This window comes from Spermophilus citellus, assembly GCF_964194105.1.
Source record: "Spermophilus citellus genome assembly, chromosome: 2".
NCBI lineage: Eukaryota > Metazoa > Chordata > Mammalia > Rodentia > Sciuridae > Spermophilus > Spermophilus citellus.
Window position 1 is genome coordinate 166,839,463 of NC_138183.1, and position 25,734 is coordinate 166,865,196.

The 25,734-nt window shown below is 36.0% G+C and overlaps 1 pseudogene across 1 annotated transcript in view; it reads left to right on the forward strand.

Moving 5' to 3' along the window:
• Positions 1–3,380: 3,380 nt before the first annotated feature.
• Positions 3,381–25,734, forward strand: part of LOC308641672 (S-phase kinase-associated protein 1-like) — a 54,944-nt pseudogene continuing 32,590 nt past the window's right edge. Inside the window, exon 1 of the transcript in view lies at positions 3,381–3,476. The product of the transcript in view is annotated as an S-phase kinase-associated protein 1-like (transcript). The remainder of the gene's footprint in view (positions 3,477–25,734) is intronic.

A 25,734-nucleotide genomic window follows, 5' to 3' on the forward strand; every position in this document is an offset into this window, starting at 1 on the left:
TTCCCTCTCTGAGCCAGGCCATGGAGTATCCACCATAATGTTATACACAAAATGGATTGTCCTTAAGAAATACTCGATAAGTTGAATCACCCTATCTCATTCAAATGCTTGCTTGGTATAATGGAGTTTTCAATATAAATATACCAGGAGAAAAAGTTATCTATTCTTCAGTAATATTTACTCTATTATCCAAATGATCCTTAATCATTTCTTTTGCAGTTGATCTTACCATCTGGATGAGATGAAAGAAGAAATGTGGTAATGATCATGATTAATTACTTTGGCTTTTAGAACTAATTTTTATAGAGCTCTTTTCATAAGGGATTGATATGTTTTATTCAAGGAGTTTTAAGTCTTCAGAGTCTGTGATTGAAAAAGTTGTATTCAAAATGAGATCTGAATGCCATCTGCATCAGGATCATTTGGGATTTTTATTTAAATTGAATAGTTCAGTACTTCATTTCAGACTTACTGAAACAGAATGTCTTGGTGTAAAGCTAAAAATCTTACATTTTAGCATGCTCCTAAATAAGTCTTGAATATTTGTGAGTTGAGAATTGTTGTCTAAGTTTTTATTATGCTAGGAAGAGAATTCCTGTTTCACATTCTTTGTTGAATTTTGCATTATGTATTTTAAGCTCTTAATTCATCTTAAATTAATTTTATTTTTAATTAACAAATAGTACTTGTATTTATATATGGTGTACAGAGTTGTAATTTGATACACATATTCTTTTTAGAGTTAAAAATCTCTCTCCCTCACACACACACACACACACACACACACACACACACACAGACAAGCAATCCTCTTGTCATAACCTCCTGAGGGTCACATGGTCCTAAGCACTAACAAAACTCATACTGCCTTTACAAGTTTTCCTATATCTGACACCTTCTACTTCCATGAGACTGTGTTTCTCAAGGATAGGTGCACACTGCAAAAAATAGGTATATAGCTGTTGCTGTTATGATCACTGAATTTGATGTTGTTATTTAACTGTTTCATGTGTATTAAATGTATATTCTCAACAATGAGGAAAAAAGCATTGAATAATATCATGTTTCTTTGCCATTTTTTTATCATTTTGGGTTCACAGTAGGAGATGAAAATAAGTAAACCAGTCTGCATTCAATAGCAATTTACAGTTTTGGTTAATGATTTGAGATGAAAGCTGAGCAAATATTTAATTTATATATTATAGCAAAACAGGAAAAAAAATAAAACAGACCTTCACCCAACCTTATTTCTGGAAGAATGGCTCAGCAATGCTGAGCAAGATTTTGTTTACAAACCTGGCTTCCATAGCTTGATGAGCAACCAACAGTCTTTCATAACCAGCTGAGCCATTGTCTCCTGATGTTTTCATATTTCTAGCCAGAACATGAAGTTGGCAAAATTTTCCAAAACATCACATTCCAAACCACTTTAGTTATAACTAAGAAGCTGAATTTTCTAACTGTAACTGTGTAGCTGGTAAATCTACCGTGTAAAAAATCCCTAGTTTTTAGGAAAATAGTTATTATTTTCTCTTATTAAAAATCATGTGTAGGGGACTATTTCTCTGGGTATGCAAATCACTATTAAACATGAGCCTTGTGTCCTTTTCATCTATAAAAGAATATAACAGACAATATCTCCTTTTCTCCAGTTCTTTCTGAAAATAAGAAACCAGTACAATTTGCTCAACAGTGTACAAAAATCAGTGAAAAGAAGACAATCTTTGCTTGAATATTCAAGCTTAAATAAAGTTCCAGAACATGCTGTGCCCTGTAATTTAACACACTGTTCTCAGGAAGTTAGGCCCAAGTGGTAACCTCAGACCAGCTAAGTGATGTGAACACTAGGAGATGTGCTGCCTACATCTCCAACTTTCTTTATATTCAGATTCTGTCTTATTATCACATTCAATTTATGCAAACTGGCCCCTCCCATATCTAAAGGGAAGAAAGGAACTGACATTTATTAAGCTCCTGCTATATGCTTAGTACTTAAAAAATATTATCTCATCCAATCCTTAAAATTCTTGAAATAGATTTTATTTTTTTGAGATAGATTTCATAAACCTCAATTGACATATGGGAAAATTTATATTCAAAAAGTACACAGATGATGACTAAGTGAACTGGTACTTAATACCAGGGTTTCTATTTTTAGATCTAGTATGCTTATCATTATTACAGGACCTGGTACATATGGTAAAGGATCAGTGAAATTTTGCTAAATGAATGAATGAACTCCATAGATGACTCAGGAATACCAAATTGAATCTCTCAAGCTTTTCTTTCTTTTTAGTGTCTGTCCTTCCCCCATGGTAAATATTTTTTTCAATAGATTTAAGGGTCACCTGATCCAATCACCTCCTTAAGTAGGAGTCACCTATAAAGTGTCACTGATCCAAAGCCCCCTAGCCCTTGTTTTCCTTTTCCCAGGAAAGGAAGGTCATTAACTTACTTGTGAGGCAGTCTGCTTCTTTCCTGAGTGTTACTTATTACTAGAAAGGTTTTCCTCAGCCAGGCACCATGGCACATATCTGTAATCCCAGCCATTTTGGGAGTCTGAGGCAGGAGAATCATGAGTCCAAGTTCAGCCTGGGCAACATAATAAGACCCTGTCTCAAAATTTTTAAAAAGCTTTTTCTTACACTGGAGAAAAAAAAATGCTTCTAAGTAGAAGGATGGCATGGTGTTGTAGGAAAACCATAGATCTAGGCTCAGAAAATTGGAATTTAGACCCCAACTTTCCCACTCTGGGCAAGTTCCATCTTGCTGGACCTTAGTTTGCCATGTATAAAATGGTGGTAATGGTAGTGCCTGTGCCGCTCAACTCTCAAGGTCATTGTGAAAACCAAGTCATATAATTTATAAGACAGTTCTTTACAGAGAACAAGTCTCTTTTTTTTCTCTCTCTCTCTCTCTCTCTTTTTTTTAGAGAGAGTGAGAGAGGAGAGAGAGAGAGAGAGAGAGAGTCTCTCTCTCTTTTTTTTTTTTTTTTTTTGGTACTGGGGACTGAACCCAGGGTATTTAACTACTGAGTCACATCTCTAGCCTTTTTCTTTTTTATTTTGAGACTGGGTCTCTTTAAGTTGTTTAGAGTCTCTCTGAGTTGCTGAGCCTGGCTTAGAACCTGTGATCCTCCTTTCTCAGCCTCCCAAACTGCTGGGATTATAGGTGTGCCCCACCACACCTAGCTAGGACAAGTCTTAATAGAAAAACCAGCTCTTCTGATTTCACTCTTTGGACTTCATAGAATAATTCTATTCATTGTTAAAGAAAATAATGACATACTTTATGACATCATCTTATCTTTAGGCTAAATATTTCCTTTCCTTTCAGTTTTTTAGGTAAGGTTTCATATAAAATTCTCCTGGTTGTCGCCTATGGATGGTTTCCAGTATGTCAAACACTGCCCTGTGATGTGTCCACAGCTGGACCCTGTACTTCAGGATGTTCTGACCAGCACAGAACACAGTTGTGTCAGTGTATTTGCCCCCCCCCCCCCATATGTTGCTCTAATCAACCTTGCTACATGAGTGTTTCTATTCATTACATTTCTCTGTGAAGCTATGTCAAGTTTGTGTTTGACTAAGTCAGGTCCTTTTCACATTAGTTGCTGTCAAGCCACGTTTTCATCCTGTGTTCATGGAGTTGTGCAGATCACTGAATTTATTATATTCAATACATCTTGTTGGCTTTATACTATCATTCCAATATTTTGAGAGTTTTCTTTTGGCTTTTATTTTTATCTGCCAATGTATACCTATATATACAAGTTTTATGACATCTGAAAAAGAAGTAAGAAAACTCTTTCTGGCATTAGCCCACATTATAGTAAAAATGTTGAATATGATAAGGTTGGAGAAGAACCTTGTCTTCTTTTCTCACTAAAGATGCTCCTTGAGTCTAGCTTATTACTCATAATTACTGAACCATTTCACAGTTATTTGTGATAAAACTCCTCCCTGATAGATTGTGAGGCTGTAGTTTGGTCTTAGCATTGCTAAGATATAACAAAGTTCCTGACAAATAGTTGCTGCTTGAAGAATGAATGAATTGGTATAGACCTAAGAATGAAGAGGCTGAGTGTGGTTATCCACCAGACATGTGCTGCTCTAACTTGACCAAAATCCACTTTCCTGTTTTTTATTCAAAAAGCTATTAACGGGGCTGGGGATGTGGCTCAAGCGGTAGCGCGCTCGCCTGGCACGCGTGCGGCCCGGGTTCGATCCTCAGCACCACATACAAACAAAGATGTTGTGTCCGCCAAGAACTAAAAAATAAATATTAAAAATTCTCTCTCTCTCTCTCTCTCTCTCTCTTAAAAAAAAAGCTATTAACAGGCATTTTGACAGATATATCCTAAGTCTATAGAATCATTCTCTTTCCCAATTCAATAACTCTGTTATAGAAGGAAAATAGATCCACTAAAATGACTTAGAGAACTCATTCATACTTATTTGTACATAATACCTGCTAATTTTATGAATTTTCACAACCTTGTGTTTACTTTCTCTGAACTTTTGCTTCATGATTTCTTACTTCCTGTGTGTTCAGTTCCTCCTCATGGGATGTATATCTCTGCAAGTATTCTGTCTTCCACCCTCTTCTTCTTTCTCCTTTGCTCCCATTTCTTCTCTTCATTATCTTTATCTCTCCTATTTTTATTCCTTTTCTTTCCTACCTGTCCTCTTCCCTTCTCTGGACCAAAATTGAATGAAAATGTATTTATATGTATATTGAATAACATTTTGTGCTCTAAGATCTTATTTTATAAAAATAATCAAAAGAAACATATTTTCTCTATACCCAAGTAATACAAAATTCCTCCAACCAATAAAAGTATTTTATATAAATCTCACTGACAAATGCATGGATCAGTGGTTCCCAAATGCAGAACCTTTCTCTTCTAGAGGATTTATTGTAATTTTGTTGATCAATATGGATCCGAGTATAAACCTTTCTAAATAATTATGATCTGTGATATTTTAAAAGGCTGCTTCTATTTATCCCAGAAGGCTTGGGAGAATATTCCATTAAATTATTGTGTACTTTGTCTTATTAGCATTTAACTTTTGAGTCACAGTTTAGGTTTTGTCCTAAGAGGGGGCAGGTTTGACTTAGGTTATTTTTATGGGAATGGTTCAATGAGGTCTTTAATCAGCATTTATGGTTAGTTCAAGGAAATGTCATCTTCTGGTGTGCTGAAATCATATACACAATCCTCTGCTATTTCCTGTATTTTATTAACTAATAATATTTTGGGGGATGGAAAGTATGTGTTATTCTCATAATCACTACTATGGACTGAATTCTGTCCTTGTGAAATTCATGTATGGAAGTCCTAATTCCCCTTGTGATAGTACTAGAGATAAGTCCTATGGTTGGAATTCCGATCCCATAGAACTGATGTCTCTATTAGAAGAAAAAGAACAAAGTTGGATCACTTGAATGTGTCAATTCCAAAATTTACTAATAGTTCTAGTAGTCAAAACAGTGTGGTTATGGACTAGGGTTAGACATATAGACCAATGAATGGGAACTGAGGTCCAGAAATAAACCCATGACTTGTTCAATTGATTTTTGACAAGGGTGCCCAATCTATTCTGTATAAAAAGAGTAATCTCTTCAACCAGTGGTGCTGGGACAACAAGATTGTTTTGCCTTAGTGGAGTTCCAGTTAATTCCATATGAATTTGAGAATTGCCTTTTTTGTTTTAAAGTCCGTTGAAATTTTGATAGGGATTGCTCTGAATTCATATATTTCCTTGTGTAGAATTTATATCATTACAAAATTGTCTTATACACTTGTACATACAATACATTTCTATTTATTGAGATCTTCTTTAATTTCCTTCCTTCTTTCCTTTCTTCCTTTTTCTCATCTAAATTTTCTTGATTATTCCCATCAGAAGACAAATATGCTATACAATCACCTACTTTAAAACATAACCCCCCCTTTGATAGTTTACCCTCCAGCTACTGCCCCAGCTCTCTGCTTAACTATATAGCAAAATTTCCTTCAGTTATTTATATTAGTTACCTCTAATTTCTCTCCTCCAATTCTTTCCTAAAGCCACTTCAATCAAACAATTGAAACAGCTCTGAGTTACTAAGTAACTTACTGAGTAAGTTTCTAAGTTATGTAGTCTAAGTTACTAATGACACCCAGGTTGGCATGGGTGAGACGTTATACACCCATAACCCCAGAAACTTAGGAGGCTGAGGTGAGAGGATTGCAAGTTTGAGGTAAGTCTGGGCAACTTAGTGAGACTCTGCTCAAAATAAAAAAAAAGAAAATTGCTGGGGATATAGCTCAGTGCTGGATTATCCCTGGGTTCAATCCTTAGTACAAAAAAAAAAAAAAAAAAAAATCCACGTTGCCAAATTTCTATCCTCAACTTAGTTGGCCTATCAACACTTGACACTGTAAACTAGTTTCTTTTCCTTGAAAAATTAATTTCCAGCATAATACTCTCTCCCAGTTTTTTCTTGTACTTTATTCATCTCTGCCTCTCAGTTTCTTTTGCTGATTCCTCCTTATGTAGATGACCACTACACATTTGAGTGCTCTTCCTCTCAATACTCAGAACTCTTCCTATCTCCTTCCCCCTACCCTAGGATGGCCTCTAGCTTTTAAACACTGCAAACTTGGAAATGTATATTTCCAGTTCTGATGTCCTTTTTTCTTTTTCTTTTTTCTTTTTTTTTTTTTTTTGAGGAGGGAGGAAATAATCAGGGATTGAACTCAGGGGCATTCAACCACTGAGCCACATTCCCAGCCGTATTTTGTATTTTATTTAGAAACAGGGTCTCACTGAGTTGCTTAGCACTTTGCTTTGGCTGAGACTGGCTTTGAATTTGCGATCCTCCTGCCTCAATTTACCAAATCGCTGGGATTACAGGCATGCACCACCACACAGGCTTGATGTCCTCTTTTCTAAACTCCAAGATCTCCCACTGACTTTTCAACATCACTGTTAGTATTGTCTCCCACCCCAGACTTAGTTGACCCTTGATCTTCTTCCTTAAATCTCCTCCCCCTCCTCTCTTTCCCATTTTAGTAAATACCAGCCCCACCCTTCCAGCTATTTAGGCCAAAGAAACTTAAAGTCATTCTCAACTCCTCTTGTTCCCTGACTCTGCATCTAATCCATTAACAAACATTGGTGGATTTTAAAGACACACAGAACCTGACCATTCTTCCCATCTGCATGGCAGTCATTCCAATCCAACTGCCATCATCTTGCTTTATTGTTAAATGATCTCTGAGGTAGTTTTTGTCTCCCTGTAGTTTGTTCTCCTCAGTTTTTGAAACCATAACTCATTCTTTTTGCAAGGTAACTCATTTCAATTATTCCTCTACTTAAAATTCTCCAGTGTCCTATCTAACCTGAGTACAGGGTCCTACAAAGCTCTATCACATCAGTCTGTCCTCTGTTAAACCCCTGATATAATTTTCTACTGCTGTCTGCCCAGCATCCATGCTGTTCTCTCTAATTGAGGATTCCTTTCTGATAGCCCTGGACCACTCCTCCTCTGCCTTCAGGAATTTGCAGCCTCCATTCCACCTCCACCTCTACCTCCACCTCCACCTCTATCTCCACCTCCACCTCCATGGGAGACTCTAAGCCCATGTCTGCCCCTTTTATCTATAACATTCCTCACCATCTGACATGCTGTATGTTTTACTTTGTTTATTTGAAAGTAATTTAAGTTTCAAGAAAACAAGGGTAGCTTCCTGGTCTTTCTTTCCTTTCTTCTTCCCTCCCTCACTTCTTTCCTTCCTTCCTTTTCTCCTTTCCACCTCTTCTTTTTCATTTCTTTCTATCCCTGTATCCAAAGCACTTAGAATTATGTCTGACACAATAAGTAAATATTTGTTCAATGAGAGAATAAATTACATCCTAATGATGTGATCTATAGTATATTTTACCATTGTTTTTAATGATCATTTCTGTTCACTGCTTTCCATTTAATTTATTAACATTTTTTTTCATTGTTCAATTCAATAATTTTGCAATTGAACATAGTGAGGTTCTCAGGGGTTATATGGCTTATTAGGGTTGCATGAAGATTTCTATACAGAGCCCAAAGGACTCCTTACATTGAACTTCCAGCTGGTATAGGAAAAGCAACCACATCAGAGAAAAATCCAAAGAGCAAGAGAATGACAAACTATTATATAATTCTTTCTTAAACTGCTTAGCTTCTATACGATAACAATTACTTTAGTTTGGCAATTCAGACTCAGTTCTCTGGCTTTCCTTACCCTCTTTCTGTGTCTGAAGTTGTATGTTTTTCTGGCCACAATGAACAGACCCATTTCTGTATTTCTCAACTGAGCATGAAACCACATGTTCTGCTAGTTCCCAGGAACATTTAGACAATGCCAGGCAGGACTGTCAGATCCCAGTCATTTGAGATCATGGAACTGCCAAGTTAGAAGGAAACAGGGAACTCACCCAAACCAACCCCAAGTTACAGCTGAGGATCTTGAAGCCTGAGGGGTGGGTATTCAAGGTTACACAGGTCTCTTCACATGATGGGTAGTGTTATTTCTACTAGCTCAGCTTCCTGCCAATGACCATTTTTGTACCTTTTTTTTCTTCTTAAGTAATGCCTGAATCTATTTTCAAACCGGAAACTTAATTTTTAGTCTCCTGTTTTAGGTTATAAATTTGTCATCTAGGGAAACAGGTTTTGTTCCCCTGAGGTATTACTATCATGGTCAGGTCTTGATCAGTAGGAATGAATGATGTGCTTTAAAGGTTTTGGAGCTTCCTCTGCCCTGCTCCTCAGACCTTAACATACAGGAGGGCTGTCTCTGTTGCTTAGGGCCTGAGTAATTGGGTGTGAATGGGCCCCTTGCCTAAGGTCATCATCAACAGAGATATCACATGATCATTTAATAATTATAGGACTTAACTTTGTGAAGTCCTTCAGAGTTTACAGAATGCATTCACACAAAGAATCATTTGATTTCCTTGGCAACTCTGTGAAATAGGCAGAGGTGATATATTAATTTCAAAACATGGTGAGAAAACTAAGATTTAGATGTCATGTAAGGTTTTAGGATTATTTGACTAGAGAAGGGCAAAATGAAAACTAGATCCAGGATTTTGACTTCAGTTCAATTTTTCTTTCCACTGCAGTGATATTATAACATGTTTTGGACAGAATAGTAGCTGGTTATTACAACTTATCAGATGGCTTTAACCAGTTGTGCTTTGTTGTTATGGACATTTATTAAGTCAAACTTATGAGTTTACTAGGAGCCAAGCTTCTTGCTAGGGGCTAGAGATACGAAAAGGATATAGTGTAATTTTCACTGTAGTAGCATTATTAGACAAGCTATACACGCCAACAAATAAAATCAGCAGTCATAATATAGTAAGAACCAGAACAGAGATATGATTGCTAAAGCAATCCAAATTTTAAAATTAGGAAAAATTATTTGTTCTATAAGCAAAATTGGTGTGAAGAGAAGCAGTAAGTAGAGGAGAGAGTACAATCCAAACAGCAAGAAATGCACATATGAACACATCGAGGTAAGGTAAAGCCTAACATTCTAACAGATTTATATACAATTTAAGTAAAAATGAAGACATAGCAGAAGCTAGGTACTTAGAGGTTACTTGTTCGGTATGTCACTGAAGGGTTTAAAACAAAAGAGGGACAAAATTACTCTTCAGTCTGGGAAATAGTGGACAAGACCTCTGTGACAGAGTAGAGGAGAGGGTCTTTGCAATGATCCACAGGATGACATACAATGTTTGACAGCATGGGAACAAGGCTCTAGATCTATGATTTTTTCCTAAGACCTAAGAAGAGTTTTGAGAATTTCAAAGAAAATTCTCTAAAATATGAAAAACTGGAAAATAAAAATTGATATGCTTCATTAAAATGACTACAAAACATAAATTGTGTCAATTTAATTATTGAATGTAACTGTGACAAAGGTTTTGTTGTCTTCAGAAAGAATAAATGAGATAGGTTTTCTCACTGTAAGAGTTGCAACAGAAGCAAAATTATTGTTGAGAAATGATAACTAGCAAAAACTTGTTATCCTAAGCCAATGATTTCAACAGGAAGTTACAAAAATAATTTTAAAAATCTTTTGAACATGAAAAGAAGTACTTTTCATGGGTTGTTTGTGCATTTTTAGGTGTTTCACAAGAAGTGGGATGAGCTCCCTAAAAGTCAGAATGCCTATGAATTCCAAGGTTTGAAAATGGCCCTGACCCTCTAGCAGAGGGGCTATGGAAATAGGAAGTAAGTATATTATATTTAAGAGGTAGAATTGGCAGTATTGGAGGGTAGAGTTCTTTGTTTATTTGTTTCTGGTGTGGTATTACTAGCTGAATAAGAAAGTTTGTTCAGGTAGAAAGAAAGCTGAACCAGAAATCTTGGTGTCCTGGTCTTGGTTCTGCCACTGACCTGCAGTGATCCTATGAAAACCACTTATCTGTACCTCAGTTTGCTTCTCTGTCAAATGACTGGTTGTTCTAAAACCAGCTGCCATGTGGCCCACAGAAATAAAATTTGTTGACAGTGTCATTTTATTTTTTATTATTATGTCTCTTTTGCCCTAGACAGGAACCCTAACCCATAACCTCTTTGAAGAACAAGTTCTAACTTTCAAGAACTGACCTCACACCTTCATTTTGACCCTTGGAAATCTTTTTAATTATCTTTTTTTTTATTACATGACTTATATCATTTTGACTGCTGAAGAGCAAGATAGTGAACAGGAATAGATGAAAATCTGTCTTCATATGTCAATAGAAGCCTCATGATGGAATTCTTAAAGTGTATTCTGAAATTCTCTTTAGTTTCAAACTATTAATCAATATATCAAAGAAGCCACATTTGGAGAATGGTTGGGGGAACCATCATAAAAGTGATTCTGTCTCATCTGAATGTTGGTCATAGCAAATACACCCAGATATTGGAAACAGGCTACTTGCCTATACTTGAAGACAATGACCTCATCATCATTGCCCAGGTCCAGGGGTGAAGGTACCCAGAGGCAAGGGAAAAAGAGATCTTAGTATGTGAGGAAAATCACTACAGCTTTCCCAGTGGGGAAATCCTTTGACTTTGGGCTATGATATTTCCTTCTTCCAAAGTTTCTCTTTAGTTTGATAAACCAGCCTAACTCCCTCTTAAGATCAGGAGCCATCTTGTCAAAAGTTATAAAAGATTCATTTCTGTTTTCTGTAAAATATTAGAATTTCAATTTGGCCTGGCCGTTTTTAAACTTACTTGGAATGCCTGCCGATGCCTTGAACTCATCCACGCCTGGCTTTCCCTGACCAGATAACAACCTTCTCTGAAACCCTAATGGCGCCTCATAAATTCTGATGTTGGGATCTAAATTTACTCCCTAAGTGCTGAACCATTTAGACCATTAACCTACTACCTGCCTATGTATTGTGCTTGTCAAAATCCTGTTATCTGTAAGTTCTCAAGACATCCCCTTTTTGCAACTTTTTGTGCTATAAAACTGAGCTCCTAGAGAGCTGGAATACTGTCCCCTAACCCAAGAATTTCGAGAAAGACAGTCTCAGTTGGTCGGAATTACAAGCTTGCTTTAATTTGATTTAAAATTGGAGTCGGTGGTCTTTTCTTTGCATCGTGGTTTAACAAGTTCATCAAATTGATGATCACTTCACCTCTTTGAATTTCTGTCTTTTCATCTGTAATGTGTTGTGATTTGACCCTAGATCTGTGCTGGCTGACACGGTGACTCTTGAGCACTTGAAATGTGTCTAGCCTAAACTGGAGTATGCTCTAAATGCAAAATACACACAAGACAGTACAAAAAAAGAAAATAAAATTCCACAATTGAGTATTTTTTCATTATATTAAAATAACAATATTTCACATAGTTTGGCTTGAATAAAATGTTATTAAAATTAATGTCACTTTTTAGAACTGTCATAACTGGAAAATAGAATTAAGTTTGTGAACCTCACTGTGGATTACATATTTCTGTTGAACAAGATGGTATATACTCCCCCTTAGCTTTCAAATTCTGTGATTCTAAATGTTTTTTAATTACTGATTTCCTGCAGTTACTTAGTAGATGAAACAAGTTAGAGAACACTTAAAATACTTCTTGACTTCAAGAAGCTCAGAATCTCACCATACTTATAAATTTCACATTCTTGATTGACCTTTGAATCATTTGACACCTGGTATAATGCTCATCTAATGTCTGTCCCCCGCAAAATGGAACAATTAGAGATAATTTGTTTGGATCCATTCATGCTAATAGGATATAAGTAAAAGCATGGTATCCCTGGGTGATCTCAATGTTTCATGTCAGGGGAATTGCTACTGTACATTGAACTTTCCAGCATTTTTCTACTAAGGAGATGAGACATAATTTCTTCCCCTGCCTTTGACCATGATAAAGCTGTTGACTAGTGCTGATTAATTTAGAGCAGAAAAATAAGAGAAATTTAGAGGCAGCATGTTGCAAAATACTAAAAAATAAAAAATGTACAACAGATGAACACAATTTAACCTTTAAAAAATATCAAAAATTATAACTCTAGAAATTTTTTGATGTTATCATGGTCATTATCAATATTCAAGTAATGAATGACCCAATTCATATTTTGGGAAGAAAGGAATATAGTCAGAAGAAAAACTATGCAAACATTTCAAAATGACTAACCCTAATATTACATAAAGTGGCTAAGCATGTAGCTCAGTGGCAGAGCACTTGCCTAGCATGCACAGGGCCCTGGGTTTGCTTCCCAGCACCATGCAAAAAAAAATTCTATATACAAATAAATACATATAAATAAATATATATTTATATACACTTATGCACATACAGTAATTTGAGCTCATTTCCTGGCAACCATTTTGTTGGTTTGGCAGATTCCTTCAGTTTGAAATTTCTCCTCAGAAGGTATGAAAAACAGTCATTGTTGCAACTGAAAGACCAAGCAAGATTCTTTCACTGAAAAGCAGAAATGCATTTGTTCATTTAGATAGAGACACTTAGATCACTTGATTCCCTTGCATAATCTTCATGTTAACTTATGTAGAGCAAATCATACTTGGTTTCTTATTAGCAGGAGAAAATGATTATTGATGTCCACTCTAAAGTGAAAAAGCCAAGTACAATCCATGCCTCTATTCAGGTGAAGGAAATGTCTTTACAGAGCCCTGGGCTTCCAGGCTGGTCCACATCCCATTTGATGATAGTAAGGACAGAGTATTTTGGGGGTAGAGTAAAGCTCTACAATGTTTCTCTTCGGGTGTAGGGGATCCATTGGTTCCCCTCATTCCCCTCACTCTTAGCCCATCTTCATATCTACTTTTCTTGGATTTTACCTCTTTTCCCATGGAGGGAAAAGGGCACATCTCACCACCAAAAAGTATGAACTGTTTGAGACCAGGAACTTATCTTCTCAGGAAACATAAGAGTATTTGGCAAACATAGAATCCATTAAGTGGTGAATGAAAAGATGATTTGTTTTTAATAGTTTTGGGGTACAGCTCCACATTGCCTTGATGAAAGCTAGAAAGCTAGTCTATATGAAGATTTAGGATGAATGCATGAGAGTTTATATGTTTTCTAATGCCACAGAATCTTGTGAAGACAGCTGGAGAGTTGGGCTATTTCAGGCCTGATGGTCTGATATTCTTAGGAGAAAAACATAAACAGGAACAAAGCAGCCAGCTGCCCTTTTGCATGTTGCAATGACAGAATTCAGACATCACTTAGAAAAACAACTGGCTGCAAATATTCTTCTGACTAAGCAAAAATGGAAGCTGGGGAAAGCTTCTGAAAACATTTCATACTGGGAATTTTCACAACTTTCTCAATGTTGGAGGTTTTAAGAGAAGTGTTTTATGTGGTCTTTGGTTGCTGTCTACAAAATATAGCAGCCTATTCTTAAACATAAGGATGTGTTTTAGGATGTCTGGTAAGTGAATAGTGCTTTACCTTTAGCCTCTTAAAAATTTATAAATTAAACCAATTAGAAACCCATTTTTGTTTTCAGAGGTCAATAATGACCTATTCCTCAGTTTTCTCTTCTTTGGTTTCTACTCCTACTTATCATCTAAAGAGACTGTCTATAATGTCAAGAATGACATTACTTTTTAAAAAAAATCCAAAAGCCCTTCCTTGGTCTTTGTTTTCCATGACCTTGTGTGACCACCTGCTCCTTCTTGAAATCTCCTCTCTTCCAATTTCCAAGATATAATGCTCTTCCAGACTCTGCCAACCTCTTATAGTTTGTTTCCTTCATAGCTTCTCTTATTCCTCTTGACTCATGACTGTGCCCTTCTGACCCCTTCTCTTTACAGTTTTCCCAAAAGAGCTGCCTTCAGAGAACATTTCTTTCTGTGAGCTCTCTCTTAGCTTGATTTAACAAGTCCAAAGCAGAACTCATTATTTTAACCTCAAGATCTCCTTCCATTGTTCTTGTCAGTAGGGAGCCATTTTCCTAGGCCTAATTATTTTTCTTCATTCTTCATAATCAGCCAGCCATTCAATCCTGAAGATTTTTCCTTTGAAATACATCATGTCTCTGCCTGCCTCTTTGGTGTGCATTACTATTACATAAGTCACACCCCGATTATTGCACTAATTTTCTGGCTGGTCACACAGGACTCATCTGATTAGTCAATATATTGGTCTCCTTTTCCCTTCCAGTATAATTGCATCACAATATCCACCTAATCAAATATCTTTACTGACTCTACTTCCTTCCATTGAAATCTAAATCCCCTGTGTGTTTAATGGTAAATTCCAGGAACTGAATTTAGTAGTTGGTTTAGCAAGTACAGAGAGGGAGAAGGAGGGATCATATTTACAAGACAAGACCAGGGAGGTCTTGAGGGTCACAAGGGACATGCCTAAGATTCTGGTTTTTGTCCTATGGAAAATGAGGATGCCTCTAACTAATGTTAAGTGGTGAAGGGCATATGTGTGACATGATCAGTTTGCATTTTTAAAAATGTACTCCAATTGTAGAAAATAAGACTGGGTTATAAGGTGACAATAGTGGAAGCAAAGAAACAAGTCAGGAATCTATTGCAGTAGTTCTGAGAGAATTGACGGTGGCTTGGTCAAGAGTGGTGGTGAGAGATACAGAGAGAACTCAGTGGATTTAAGAGTTATGTAAGGGATATAGTTTCAAGTCACCATGTAGAAGGAAATACTGAAGTAAAAAATGGCAATATAATAAGAAAGGGCAGGATGAGGCATATATAAATGTCATCAGTAGGACAAAGGAGAGGGACATCAACTATAATTCTGGTAAATCAGAGATCTATGTTACAAAGGAGGAAGCTCCTGAATAGGGTCTTTGAAGATGATTAGACATTAGACAGAACAGGAAGGAAAAGAATATTCCAGACAAAGAAAGAAGGTGAATCTGCAAAGATATAGGAGGATAAAATGTTACAGTGTGTTCATAGATCTCTGAACATTTAACTTTGGCTAACACATAGAGTGCAAGAGCAGAGGTGGTGAAAAAACCAGCTGCACAAGGATGAGTGTGCACACCACAATGGGCTCTCTTTGATTTTGCCCTGTGGGGTTGGAGAGCCACTAAAGGCTTGGGATGGGGGAGGGTGGAGCCAATTCTTGCACTGGAACCAACACTTCAGTAGCAAGGAATACTGGAGATAAGTGGAAAAGTTGACCGGAACCAGGAAGACCAGCGGAGGAGGCTCTTGTGGTTGCCTGGGTAGAGTTGATGAGGGAAGGAATTAAGAAACTAGTAGCCAGAGAGTGAGTAAAGAACAGAGTAAGGAAATAGGTAGATGATAAAATTAACAATGATTATATGTGGGGAATTAAGGAGGGGGAGAAATCTAAGCCCCATTCAAGGTTTCTGACTTGGTAACTGGGCAGGTGATAGGTGCAGTTAAAGACATATTTAGAAAGAATGATAAGGAATTTCACTGGGGACTTGTGAGGTCAATGATTTCCTGAAACTCTACATGAAGATGGCCAGAGGATAGGTGAATTAAACAAGCTGGAGTTGATAAGGAAGATCTGGGCCGGGCACATGCTCACAGATGCTACATGGAGAAGTCATCTGAGGTTAAGAGGCTTGATCCTTCTAAAAGATCCCCTCTTGCATCCCTCTAGTTCTTTGTAAATATGATAAAGATTGAATAAATGGTTTAGTGATGAATAGTTCCAACGGATAATTTGAGAGTAACTCATATGAGTTTTGAAAGGCAGATGAAAAACTTTAAATTACAGCTATACTATTATCACTGATTTTTTTTGTTTGTCTTCTTTCTCAGATTATAAATCCCTGAAGAAAAGGAATAATGTCCTATTCATCAAATCCCTGCTTACTAGATTACTTCTTAATAGATAATACTGATGTGGCAAATAGATTTTGGGTGAATGAACAAATAGGATTTTGTTAGATATAGGAAAGAGTTTTCATGCAGAGGCAATGCAGAAAGAAACTGAAGTGTGTTCTGATGATGACCTTATCTCTATATTATATGTAGTGGAGTCTGTCACCAAGGTTTTAAAGGTCTCAGATACACCTTAGGCAAAACCAGAACATGTATGTAAAAGAAACAATTAGTTTATCACTCCCTTAACTTTGTGCTTGGTGGTGGATTTTGGATGCCAGAATTTGAGTCACAAGATCAGAGAAAAGACTGCACATTAGAATATGTAATTGCAGGACTGGTTTTGCAAGCAGGAGAGTGTGAATAGTTTATGTTCCATAAGATTTTCTCAGGGCTGAGAGTCCCTGGATATAAAATAAGAATTCAGTTTGAGGAAGATGAAGATGATGATGATGGTATTATTTAATTTAATTCTCATGGTAATTCTATTAGGTAATATTTATTATTATGTTCATTTGCATGTGAAGAAAATAAAGTATAGAGAAGCTATAAAACACACCCAAGTTGCAGAGCTAAAAACAGGCAGAGAAAGAATTAAAAATTGGGTTTGTTTGATTTTAGGACTACTTATGAGATTATTCAACTAACAAATATTTATTTAGTACCTATGTGGCTTGATACTGAGTTCAATGTTGAGCAGAACAGCTGTGTTCCAGCTTTCACAGAACTTAATGAGGCAGAAAGTTAATCTAATTATATGAAAATATGAAGTTGTAATGAATGCTATGAAGAAAAAATATAGGAAAATTTTAGAGTATTTTTAGTGCACATAAAGGAGTGCTATGGTACTTGACATTATAGTTCTATTTAAACATTTATCAGGGTTGGGGATATGGCTGTAGAGCACTTGCATAGCATGTGCAACTGGGTTTGTTTCCCAGCACTAACAACAACAACAAAAAAGCAATCAGAAGGTATAAATGAACATCAGAATAGAGCCAGAAGATCATTCTGGTGTATAGTGGCTGAATATCTGTGATGCCTGACACATGCAAACCATAATTGTGGTGCTGATTAGCTATAGCTTCTATCCTGTTTCCCTAGTGCAAATCTTTGTATTCACAAATACTAACTGTACTATTGAGTAGACAAATAAACAAAGCATTTAAAATCTTGGAACATTCCCCACATTCACTATATAGACGAGGAATTTTGTTATCTTCGCTTTTATCCATACTATAATCAAGTCATCCTTGAATGTAGGAATAATCTGAATGGTACTGCTGGCCAAGTCTTAGAATTAGAGATAATTTTCCTATAGTATTTGTATGAAATGTTTAAAGCTGTGCCTGCCATATATTAAGCACCAGTAAGTATAACTACCATTCTTGTTACTATTTTTATTTGTGCTATTATTATTATTATTATGCCTTTATATTTTTACTACTCTTGTAAGTACTGTGATAACTTATAAACATTATATTCAGGATTATGAAATTAACCTATCATCTGTATTCAGTACAACATATTAGTCATCTGGAAAATAACACTTGAATTTATACCTCCACTTAAATTCCAGCTTTACAAAGATTTGAATGTAAAAAATAAAATTATTGAAGTATTATAAGATACATAGGATAATTTTTAATATTTTCTCAGCAAGTAGAATATTTCTAATTTTTAAACCAATCTTAGAAACCATCAAAGAAAACCCTGATATTTCACTCAATTGTGTAAAATTAAAAAAAAAAATCTCCATGAGAAAAAGATAAAAGTCAAGATACAAAGCAGTCTGGGGAAAAGATTGTAATTCATATCAGGGAAATGGCTAATTTTCTTACTATGTAAAGAGCCCAAACTAACCACTAGGAAAAGAGACAAATAACCTACCAGTAAACTAGCTAAGGATATTTTTAAAAATTATTTTTTGAGACAGAGTCTTGCTAAGTTGCTGAGGCTGGCCTCAAACTTGTGATCTAAATGCCTCAGCTTTCCAAGTTGCTGATATTACTGGCATCTACCACTGTACCTGACTGGCTAAGGATATTTTAAAAAAATCACACAGTGGTTCTTTAATATGAAAAGATGATCAACGTAATTCATAATAAGAGAAATGCAAATTAAATGACAGTGAATAGCATTTTCACCCCTAATATTGGCAAGTATAAACAATGAAAATACTGTGTTGAATTAGGGGTTGATGGTAAGAGGAAATAGAAATTTTCAAACATTTTGGTGAAAGGATAAATTAATATGACTCCTATGGAAAGGAATTCACCAATTCCCCCCTGCCCCCACAAAACATGCAAACACTTTGATTACAGCAATTCTATTAAGTAATTTATTTTAAAGATCATTATTTTTACACATGCAAAACGAGAAATGCATAAGTATGTTTAATGCAGCATTGTTTGTGATAACAAAAATAGAAAACATCATAAGTATCCAGTAAGGATCTGATTAAGTAAATTATCATAGTTTCATACTTTGCGATACTGTACAGCTTTTATCAAGTACAAAATTGGTCTCTAGGTACTGATATAATCTGTAATCTGTAATTTTTATTGAGGCATAATATGTGTACATCTTTATGGGGTACAGTATGATAATTTGGTACATGTATACAATATAATGATCAAATCAGAGTAATAAGCACTTAATCTCCTCAAATGTCAATGGTTTCTACATGTTGTAAACTTCCATGGTCTTCTTTTTAAGTTATTTTGAAATATATGATAGATGGTTGTGACCAATAGTTATATATTCCTGTGCAATAGAAAATTGGTAGTAATTTCTCCTCTGTTTTTTTATAATTAGTATTTTTAATTGTGTTTTTATTAATGTATAATCATACATAATAGTGAGCTTATTGTGACATATTCCGATGTGTACTTAACATAATTTGCTCCATTTCATTCCCTAATAGTTCCCTTTTCTTTTCCCTCCTCCCTCCCACTGATTTCCTTCCTCTGCTCTACTGGTCTTCCATCCATGTATTTTTTTAAATTAGTGCATTATAATTATACATAAAAGTGGAATTCGTTGTAATATATTCATACATGCACATAGAATAATTTGGTCAACTTCCTTGCACAATTCTTCCCCTTACTCTTCTTGCGAACTGTTGCTATCCCCCTCCCCTCACCCCTCCCAGTCTCTACTGACCACTATTTCACTCCATTCTTCTGAGATCAACTTTTTAGTTTCCACAAATGAGTGAGAACATGTGGTATCTATCTTTCTGTGGTAAAATAAATTTTAAAGTGAAAGATGCAAAATGTTGTGTATAATAAGCTACCATTTATGTAAAAATATAATATATACTTTCCTATATATAGGATATTTCTGAATAAGAAACATGAATAGGGTTATCTGAGGAGGAGCACTAGGTGACTGGGAAGACCTAAGTTTCATTATATTCCCTTTGTATCTCAAATATTGCATTTGAGTATATTACTAATTCAAAACTTGTAATCTCCATCAATAGTCACCTGATCTGAGTTTGAAAATGACAAAATCTTAGACCTGGATGGGACTTTGGAGGTTAGATTGTCTGGTCTTTTTAATTAATGCAATAGTCTTGAATACTATGGGAGCAGCAGTCACTCTTTTACATTCTTGAAGATTTCTATTCATAGGGAACTACACCCTGTGGAAACATTTTGTTCTACTTTTGGATATATTTAGTTCATTCCTTCATTGATTAATGTGACTAATACTTATTAAATACCTAATAGGCTCTTGGCATTGTGTGACTATTGTAATTCTTTCATTATACAGACTCTGACATGTCTTTTTCTTTGGCATTCATTTATTTTAATTCTCTCTTCCAAAGAATCACATTCTTTAGCAACCAGAGAATACATACTCTGTGTGAAATATACTCTGCTGACTATTTTATGTCTCATATGAAATACGGAATAGTTATCAGACCATGGCTCAACTTGGCAAATTTTACCTAATTTTTTTGTGTAACTTTCTGCACTGTGGTGTTCTGAACTGATTTCAACTATTCCAGAGTGGTCAGATGAGCAGAAAACAGAAATATTTTGGTCTGGGTTCTATATTTTTATAAATACAGCCTAATATGTTAATTTTTGTTAGCAACTTTGTTAAGAGGTTCAAGTTGATTTCACAATCAAGAAAAGTAAGTAAAACTGAAAAGACAAATTACTGAGTTAGGAAAATTATGCAAACCATATTTCTGATAAGGAACTTCTATCCAGAATATAGAAAGAGGAATTGCAACTCAACAGTAAATAGACGTATAATAAATAGACAAATAACTCAACAACATTGCAGATGGTCAATAAGCACTTGGAAATATGCTTGCCTCTTTAGGCATTAAGGAAATACATACTGAAATTATCAAAACTACTTCACACACAAGCCTGTTATCAGCTAGGACTTTGTTAGGTGCTGGCAACATGAGGGTAAAAATGACATGTTCTCCACCTGAGTCTCTAGACTAACAGTCTGTGAGGAGACACATACATTCAATGTGGTAAGGTATCCACAGCAGGAACAAGGGAGACTGTCGAGGAAGGTCAGGGGACAAAGAGAACCTAACACATCAAACTACATATGTCATATTTACATATCCTGTAGGATTTAAGTGCTCTGTGGTATTTTTATGATCTTCCAATTTCAATCTCAATAAAGAAAAAAATAACCTACGTGTAATGAATTTGGCATACTTTGTTGCGACCATTTTTGTCTCCAGTTGACACTTCTTTCTGACTGCTTGAAAGCCATCTCTTTCATTATTTCTTAAATAATTTTGCAGGAGCTTGGCACATGGATTGAAAACCATAATAAACTAGGAGTAATAAGAAAGAAGAATAAGCCAATTCACAAAAAGAAGTCAGAAGAGGGGAAGTAGAACTGTAGCAGGCAGAGTGTAAAACTGACTTTACATTGTGCCTAGGCTACCTTGGGCTCCTTGAGACAGTGAGTTTGTAGAATTCTTCTGCTATTACCTCCCCTTCCTCCTTTTTCTTAAAATGATTTCAGTTTTTGATGCTTGTTATTGAAATACTCCCAGCTACTACAGCTGTATTGCCTCATGCACTGTCTTTGGTGTGTGTGTACCGGGGAATGACCACTGAGGGGCACTCGACCACTGAGCCACATCCCCAGTCCTATTTTGTATTTTATTTAGAGACAGGGTCTTACTAAGTTGCTTAGCATCTCACTTTTGCTGAGGCTGGCTTTCCTCAGCCTCCCGAGCTGCTGGGATTACAGGTGTTCACCACCACACCTGGCTCTCATGCACTTTTCTAAGAACATGTGCACCTTCTTAAAATGCAGGGAGACTTCCCCCATCTTTTCTCTTAGCTCTGTCTCTTTTGAACCAGACATTCTCATCTTCATTGCTATCCATTTCTTCTTTTTTCTTTTACATTGCCTACTCCATCCAGGACACACTCATCTTCAAAATCCTAACTATGCTTTAAGACTTACATCAGATAACTGAATAAAGCATAAAGCCTTTCTCAAGTTTTCCTTAAAAAAAAAAGAATGTTTTTTGAACTCTGTTAACTATTTGTTCTATTTGTCTTTCTCTGACTTTTTAAAAAATTGAACCCAGGGCCTTGTGCATGCTGAATAAACACTCTTATATTCTCAGTCCCTTGTACTTCTCAATTGACCCTCTTTTTGGAAGTAAATATTTTGAACACCAGGCATTGTGCCTTCTTTACTTTTAAAAATATCCATCCCCACTGCTAATAGGTCAGGCCTAGTTCTTTGTATGTGGTACAAATACAAAGAACTTTGTTCAATATATCTTTCTTACAGGATTTATAAATATGCCATATTTAGTTTGAATTGGCAAATTGAAATTATCCTACCACATATCATAGTTATGCAAATGGTAAAGAATAGCTTGGAACTGAAGACTTGTGTGACAGAGAGGAAGGAGTCTAGTGGGGAAAACTGCAGGAGATGAGAATGAACACAAAGACATAGGTCAGATCAGGCAGAACCTATTTTTTTTTAAATTTTTTTATTGGTTGTTCACAACATTACAAAGCTCTTGACATATCATATTTCATACATTAGATTGAAGTGGGTTATGAACCCCCAATTTTACCCCAAATGCAGATTGTAGAATCACGTCGGTTACACATCCACAATTTTACATAATGCGCTATTAGTAATTGTTCTATTCTGCTACCTTTCCTAACCCCTACTATCCCCCTCCCCTCCCCTCCCAACTTCTCTCTCTACCCCATCTACTGTAATTCATTTCTCTCTTTGTTTATTTTCCCATTCCCCTCACAACCTCTTATATGTAATTTTGTTTAGCAATGAGGGTCTCCCTTCATTTCCATGCAATTTCCCTTTTCTCTCCCTTTCCCTCCCATCTCATGTCTCTGTTTAATGTTAATCTTTTCTTCCTACTCTTCCTCCCTGCTCTGTTCATAGTTGCTCTCATTATATCAAAGAAGACATTTGGTATTTGTTTTTTAGGGATTGGCTAGCTTCACTAAGCATAATCTGCTCTAGTGCCATCCATTTCCCTGAAAATTCTATGATTTTGTCATTTTTTATTGCTGCATAGTACTCCATTGTGTATAGATGCCACATTTTTTTTATCCATTCATCTATTGAAGGGCATCTGGGTTGGTTCCACAGTCTAGCTATTGTGAATTGTGCTGCTATGAACATCGATGTGGCAGTATCCCTGTAGCATGCTCTTTTAAGGTCTTCAGGGAATAGTCCGAGAAGGGCAATAGCAGGGTCAAATGGTGGTTCCATTCCCAGCTTTCCCAGGAATCTCCAAACTGCTTTCCAAATTGGCCGCACCAATTTGCAGTCCCACCAGCAATATACAAGTGTACCCTTTTCTCCACATCCTCGCCAGCACTTGTTGTTGTTTGACTTCATAGTGGCTGCCAATCTTACTGGAGTGAGATGGTATCTTAAGGTGGTTTTGATTTGCATTTCTCTGACTGCTAGAGATGGAGAGCATTTTTTCATGTACTTGTTGATTGATTGTATATCCTCCTCTGAGAAGTGTCTGTTCAGGTCCTTGGCCCATTTGTCAATTGGGTTATTTGTTATCTTATTGTCTAATTTTTTGAGTTCTTTGTATACTCTGGATATTAGGGCTCTATCTGAAGTGTGAGGCGTAAAAATTTGTTCCCAGGATGTAGGCTCCCTATTTACCTTTCTTATTGTTTCTTTTGCTGAGAAAAAACTTTTAAGTTTAATTAAGTCCCATTTGTTGATTCTAGTTGTTAACTCTTGTGCTATGGGTGTCCTATTAAGGAATTTGGAGCCCGACCCCACAATATGTAGATCGGAGCCAACTTTTTCTTCTATCAGACGCAGAGTTTCTGATTTGATATCAAGCTCCTTGATCCATTTTGAGTTAACTTTTGTGCATGGTGAGAGAAAGGGATTCAGTTTCATTTTGTTGCATATGGATTTCCAGTTTTCCCAACACCATTTGTTGAAGATGCTATCCTTCCTCCATTGCATGCTTATAGCCCCCTTATCAAATATAAGATAGTTGTAACTTTGTGGATTAGTCTCTGTGTCCTCTATTTTATACCATTGGTCCGCCCGCCTGTTTTGGTACCAGTACCATGCTGTTTTTGTCACTATTGCTCTGTAATATAGTTTGAAATCTGGTATCGCTATACCGCCTGATTCACACTTTCTGCTTAGAATTGCTTTTGCTATTCTGGGTCTTTTATTTTTCCATATGAATTTCATGATAGCTTTATCTATTTCTACAAGAAATGCCGTTGGGATTTTGATTGGCATTGCATTAAATCTATAGAGAACTTTTGGTAATATCGCCATTTTGATGATGTTAGTTCTGCCTATCCATGAACAGGGTATATTTTTCCATCTTCTAAGATCTTCTTCTACTTCTCTCTTTAGGGTTCTGTAGTTTTCATTGTATAAATCTTTCACCTCTTTTGTTAGGTTGATTCCCAAGTATTTTATTTTTTTTGAGGATATTGTGAATGGAGTGTTTTTCCTCATTTCCGTTTCAGAAGTTTTGTCGCTGATATACAGAAATGCCTTTGATTTATGCGTGTTGATTTTATATCCTGCCACTTTGCTGAATTCATTTATTAGTTCTAGTAGTTTCTTTGTAGACCCTTTTGGGTCTTCTAGGTATAGAATCATGTCATCTGCAAATAGTGATAATTTAAGTTCTTCTTTTCCAATTTTTATGCCTTTAATTTCTTTCGTCTGTCTAATTGCTCTGGCCAGTGTTTCGAGAACTATATTGAATAGAAGTGGTGATAGAGGGCATCCCTGTCTTGTTCCAGATTTTAGAGGGAATGCCTTCAACTTTTGTCCATTCAGAATGATGCTAGCCTGAGGCTTAGCATAGATAGCTTTTACAATGTCAAGGTAAGTTCCTGTTATCCCTAGTTTTTCTAATGTTTTGAACATAAAGGGATGCTGTACTTTGTCGAATGCTTTCTCTGCATCTATCTAGATGATCATATGGTTCTTATCTTTAAGTCTATTGATGTGGTGAATAAGATTTATTGATTTCCGTATGTTGAACCATCCTTGCATCCCAGGGATGAATCCTACTTGATCATGGTGCACAATTTTTTTTGATGTGTTTTTGTATTCGATTCGCCAGAATTTTATTGAGGATTTTTGCATCTAGGTTCATTAGAGATATTGGTCTGTAGTTTTCTTTCTTTGAGGTGTCTTTGTCTGGTTTCGGAATCAGGGTGATGTTGGCCTCATAGAATGAATTTGGAAGGGCTCCCTCTTTTTCTATTTTCTGAAATAACTTGAAAAGTATTGGTATTAATTCTTCTTTAAAGGTTTTGTAAAACTCCGCTGTATACCCATCCGGTCCTGGGCTTTTCTTGGTTGGTAGTCTTTTGATGGCTTCTTCAATTTCATCCATTGATATTGGTCTGTTCAGATTGTGTGTATCCTCCTGACTCAGTCTGGGCAAATCATATGACTTAAGAAATTTATCGATGTCTTCACTATCTTCTATTTTATTGGAATATAGGTTTTCAAAATAATTTCTAATTGTCTTCTGTATTTCTATAGCATCTGTTGTGATATTGCCTTTTTCATCCCGTATGTTAGTAATTTGAGTTCTCTCTCTTCTTCTCTTCGTTAGCATGGCTAAAGGTCTGTCGATCTTATTTATTTTTTCGAAGAACCAACTTTTAGTTTTGTTAATTTTTTCAATAGTTTCTTTTGTTTCAATTTCATTGATTTCTGCTCTGATTTTAATTATTTCTTGCCTTCTGCTACATTTGCTGTTGTTTTGCTCTTCCTTTTCTAGGGCTTTGAGTTGGAGTGTGAGCTCATTTATTTGTTGGTTTCTTCTTTTTTTGAGGAATGACCACCAGGCGATGAATTTTCCTATTAAAACTG